This window comes from Rhinolophus sinicus, linkage group LG04, assembly GCF_036562045.2.
Source record: "Rhinolophus sinicus isolate RSC01 linkage group LG04, ASM3656204v1, whole genome shotgun sequence".
Taxonomy (NCBI): Eukaryota; Metazoa; Chordata; class Mammalia; order Chiroptera; family Rhinolophidae; genus Rhinolophus; species Rhinolophus sinicus.
This window is the reverse complement of record NC_133754.1, coordinates 61,743,800-61,748,920: the sequence shown is the minus strand read 5'-3', so window position 1 is coordinate 61,748,920 and position 5,121 is coordinate 61,743,800. Positions and strand designations below refer to the sequence as shown.

At 41.6% G+C, this 5,121-nt stretch overlaps 1 pseudogene; it reads left to right on the top strand.

The window, feature by feature from the left end:
• Positions 1-655: 655 nt before the first annotated feature.
• Positions 656-2,829, top strand: LOC109456075 (exocyst complex component 3; annotated as a pseudogene).
• The last annotated feature ends 2,292 nt before the right edge of the window (positions 2,830-5,121 follow it).

Below are 5,121 nucleotides of genomic sequence, written 5' to 3'. Positions count from 1 at the left end.
CCAGGATGGGAGGGCAGGTAAACAACCGTTGCTTTCAATTGAGAATCCTGAAAGGTCCTACTTTAGGATTACTTCCAACTAGACGTAGAACAGTTCTCACAAAGCTTGGAATTAGCTTTAATGCCTCCCATTTCATGATTATATCAAGGTGATCAATCCCTACTATAACTACTTATGGGTAAAAAAATTAATTAGCTCTGCTGCAAGTTAGCATTATTCAGAGTTTCTACACTTTTTCTACACAGTATCAGTAAAATGGTTGGAGTCAATCTTATCTCTGTCTTAATTTGTGCTTTTCTCTAGCAACCTAAACTAGCTCCAGATAGGACAGCAAGCCTTTTTTTCCTTCTAGTTTCTGAGATACAGCAATGTTGATAGTCTCTTTTACTCTTTTATTCCTTTAAGAAATAAGTAAGTAAATATTTACCATGAATGACAGTGGTAAGACTCAAATGGCCAAAAACCAAGAGAAGAAAAGAAATAGAAAATGGAGGCAACCCCCATATCATTTATATATAATACATAAGGCATAGACTTGAAAGTAACTGCTTAGCATGTTCAAGACATTGGAGACACTTCCAGTCGGGCACCGGGTGGCAGCATGGAAGGATAAGCCTAGTATGAGAGAAGTAGGAATTCCACTTGCTTTTTAACCATGAAGGAGACAGACCTGGAGGCTGTTGTAACAGTGGTCCAAAGGGTTGCTGGGGTGCTTCGGCACCCGGAACAGCTGGACAAAGTGGAACAGTATTACAGAAGAGAGGCTGGAAAAAGACCTCTGTGACAGCCAAATTGAAGGTCCCTATCCAGGTGTATAGGGTGTGCATGGGCCTGAGTAAGCCCATAGTGCACTGAATAAAGACATCCACTGGCACCGGCAAAGACTGGAGCCAGAGCATCACCACCATGGACCGCCTCAAAGACCTGAAGGATGCCTCGTGTGCTGCAGTTCAGCCAGCTCACTGCAGCTGTGGAGAACCTCAAGCTCATCTCAGTGCCCCAGGCTGTGAGGAGACCCAGGACCTCATTAAACAATGGGCTCTCCTGCAGGCCCACAGATGTGCAATGCTGCCAAGATGGGCTGACATACAAGCAGCACTGCATGGAAAGTGGGAACATGCACAATGTGACCCTCACCCATGGCCACTTGGGAAGCACGATGGACTCTCAGATGAGCTGGCTAAGCAGCTGTGGATGGTGCTGCAGAGGTTGCTGATTACTGTCCCATGATTCCATTTTGCTAGTCTCAGTTGTCAGGATCACAGAAAGGGGACAGTAAATTGACAGGTGCGTACCTGACCAAAAAACTCAAACTAGCTTTGCTCCTTCCAGGAGGTCCAAGAATTGGAAGGAGAAAATGTTTTCTATCTTGGACAGAATTGTGACTCCTAGAATTGAGGACACATAGGCAGGGAGTGTGCAAAGATGTGGTTTGTCTCCCACCTGGAAATCATAAGGAATTATGTCCTGGATGAGCTCATCTTTGCCAAAACCCTGATGGTTAAGTGTTTTCCTCCCTATTATGAGGTTTTCAGAAACCTTCTGAATATGTATCACCAGGCCCTGAGTACATGGATACAGGAGCTCGAGTTAGAAGACCTAGAAGCAAATGAGATCATGAGCCTGTTGATGTGTGACTTAAACACATACACAAGCACAGAGATGATGGGGAATGTGGAGCTGGTCCCAGAAGTGGACACCAATGCCCTGGAGTTTTTATAATACTTGCTCCAAACACAGTCTCTGGGCTGTACCACATATGCATGTCAACTCTCACTTCAAACATCATTGCCTGGCTGTGGAAAGCACTAGAAACAGACAAGAGACTGAGCCTGAAGCTGACCACACAATATTCCCTGCCATCATCTTCCAGACGTTTGATCAGATTCTTCAAGTTGCTGCTCACATACGTTACAATCTGAAAACAAAGGTAGTACTTTGTGTCTTCAGTAAATGAATTCTTTGTTAAGTAGATACAAAGATGAAGCTCAGTTGTATAAATAAGAATACTTGAGAAACTGGCAACACCCACACTATGTTCAGTATATTATAGCAATCATCATCAACTGCCAGAATCCACAGTCAGTTTAAAAAGGAGGCATTTAAAAAATGAAGTGGAAGCAGGCGTATCTCTGAACCAACCACACATGGATGGGATTTAAGACACCATTGCAAAGGAGAGCAGCCGCAGCCTGCTGGAGAAGGTCTTCTTGGATCTGAGCAACATCTCAATGAGCTGATGCCACAGAAGTGGCTGTTAGGCTCGAATGCTGTAGACATCATCTGTGTCACCATGAAAGAATATTTTAATGATTTTGTCAAATTGAGAAGTCATGTATAAAAGGATGATGCGTAGTAGAGGCGTACCTGTGGGCCCTCACACAGAAGCACAGCTCATTCTGGAGAGCAAAGGAGCACAAGGAGGATGGTCAGCGAGGCCGAGCAGCACCACTTCCTGTTCCAGAAGCTTGGCAAAGATACAGACAGGCATGGTGACACTATTATCACCACTGCAGAAGTTATTAAGCTAACAGACCCTTCTCTGCTCTACCCAGAAGTCTTGACTCTGGTCAGGAAATACCAGACATCACGGGTAAACACATCAGCATGCCACTGGCCATCCCAGCTGGGACATGAAGCAGACCATCAGCAAGACTCTGGAATGGCCTGATGCAGGCGAATCCAAACTACGTGCCCATCTTCAAGGAAATCATAGTTCTGAGTCTAAACATGACAAAGCTTCTCAAGCAGCCTGTCGGTTTCCAGCTTTGTGTACATTATTCTGCACTCATCATCCCCACTCTCAGAAATATACTGAGGCAAAACTGACTCTCAAGGGTTCACATTAGATGTTTTAGCTCCTCGTGCCTGTCTCTTAAGGTGCTGAGCATGTTGTTTGTGAGGTGTCCATGCACATGGCTGCTTGACTAACCAGTGCTCTGTGGGTTGTGATTCTTCAAGCTTTCTCATTTTTATTGTCAACATCCTTTCTGAGGCAGGATGTTGATGTAAAACGCCTCATGGTTGATTATTTATCACGGTGGTTAAAAGGTGTGTGGAGGGGGAAGAGGCTCTGTCATTATTCACGTCTTGGTCTTCACTCACTCCTGCATGGTATGCAGACTTCTGAAATGCTGCTTAATAAAAAGTCTAAACTCCTGCAAAGAAATGAGGGGGAAAAAAGAAAAGAAAAAGATTGCATGACAAGATAGATAAATTTACTGAATTCATTTATTAGCTCTAATAATTTTTTTGGTAGAGTCTTTAGGGCTTTCTACATATAAAATCTTGTCATCTGCATACAAAGACAATTTTCCTTCTTCCTTTTCTATTTGGATGCTTCTTTTTTCTTGCCTCATTGCTCTGACTAAGGCTTTCAGTACTCGTATGTTGAATAAGAATGAAGAGAGTGAGCACCCTCGTCTTGTTCCTGAACTTAGAGGATAATCTTTCAACTTTTTTAATGGTTTCATAGTTTTCAGCCTATAATTCTTTCACCTTTTTGGTTAGATTTATTTCTAAGTATTTTTATTATTTTTGATGCTATTGTAAAAGGGAGTGTTTTCTTAATTTCCTTTTCAGACTGCTCATTGTTAGTATGTAGAAATACAACTGACTTTTGCATGTTGACTTTGTATCCTGCAACTTTACTGAGTTCATCTATGAGTTCTAATAAGTTTTTGTACATATAAGATCATGTCGTCTGCAAAAAATATAACTCTATGCTTCCTTTCCAATTTGGATGCCCTTTCTTTCTTTTACTTGCCTAATTGCCCTGGCTAGAACTTCCAGTACTATGTTGAATAGAAGTGGTCAGAATGGTCATCGTTTTGAATGTGCATGTCTGTGGTTGTATCCTTTAATGTTTGCTAGCATTTTATACATAAAATGCCTGACAATTCCAATATTTCAGTTCTTAGAAATTGAATTTTTGGTTTTTGTTTCTGCTGCTGACTTTTATCATTACTTGTGTCTCTTGGCTTGCTGATATTTTATTTCAAGCTTATTGTTGATCTTAGTCTGCGGAATCATTTGAATCTGTGAAATTTTTAGAGCATTCTACCGCCTAATAATAACTTTATAACAATCCGCTAGGTCAACTGCATCCCTGCAGGCTCCACTATTGGAGCCCAGCTGCCTGTTACATCTCTGACCATAGTATATGGATTTTTCGTTCGTTTATTTTTCTCTGTTCAGGTGGGGACCATAGAGAAATTCTCTACTTTTTGTAGCCAGTAATGCCTCAAAACACATTTCCCACGCAGGGTATATTTGTTCTTCAGTGAAAGAGACCTCCCAGAACACCTGTCAACTGTAGTAGCAGAAGGAACAGTACTTGTTTATTTTGGCTAGAAAACAAATGAGATGTTTACATGAGTAACTTTGATAAACTCTGGTCAAATGCAATGCTATGAAGGGGCCAGGTGAAAGTATGAACAGAGATGGTAGAGTGGGATGCCAATGAGCTCAATTATTCTAGAATTTCAAAACTATCCAGCATTTTGAGAAGTGACAGTTTGGGGGGAGTTAGAAAGGAAAAAGAGTTCTTGGCATCCACACTGGCATTCTTGTGGAGGGCTTCTTTGGCAGAGATAGTGGCACAGTGGCTTAAATCAGATTGGATGCTGTGGTGTAGAGGCTGCACATGCAGTTTATACCATAAAATTATTTATTTGCTTCTAGAATTCTGTGTATATATAAAAACTCCCATTCTTGTCCTCTTTCTTTTACCTTTCTTAAAAGGTGACTTAAGATAATCTATTAAAGAACCAAATAAATCATATTTTGGCTAGTTTAAATTAGACTGTTCCTACTACATAGATTTCCTCTGAGATCTCCCAGGTTCTGGGGTCTCCACAGTGACTTGAGTGGGATTGGGATTGGAAGAGTGAATAGAGCCTTTGCAACCAGGAAAAGGCCAGGCTCATGTGTCACTCTATATGTGGCTATCTTCTGTCAGAGCAGGAATTGTCCCATTGTTTTGAACAGCCAAGGTCAATCACCTTAATAGTTCAATAATTTTCCTGAGTGGTCAATTGATTTTACACGTAGATTTCACCTGTGTTTTGGGGGCTTTAATCTGCTGTAAGAGCCTACAAGCAAGCTGACTCAGAGTCAGAT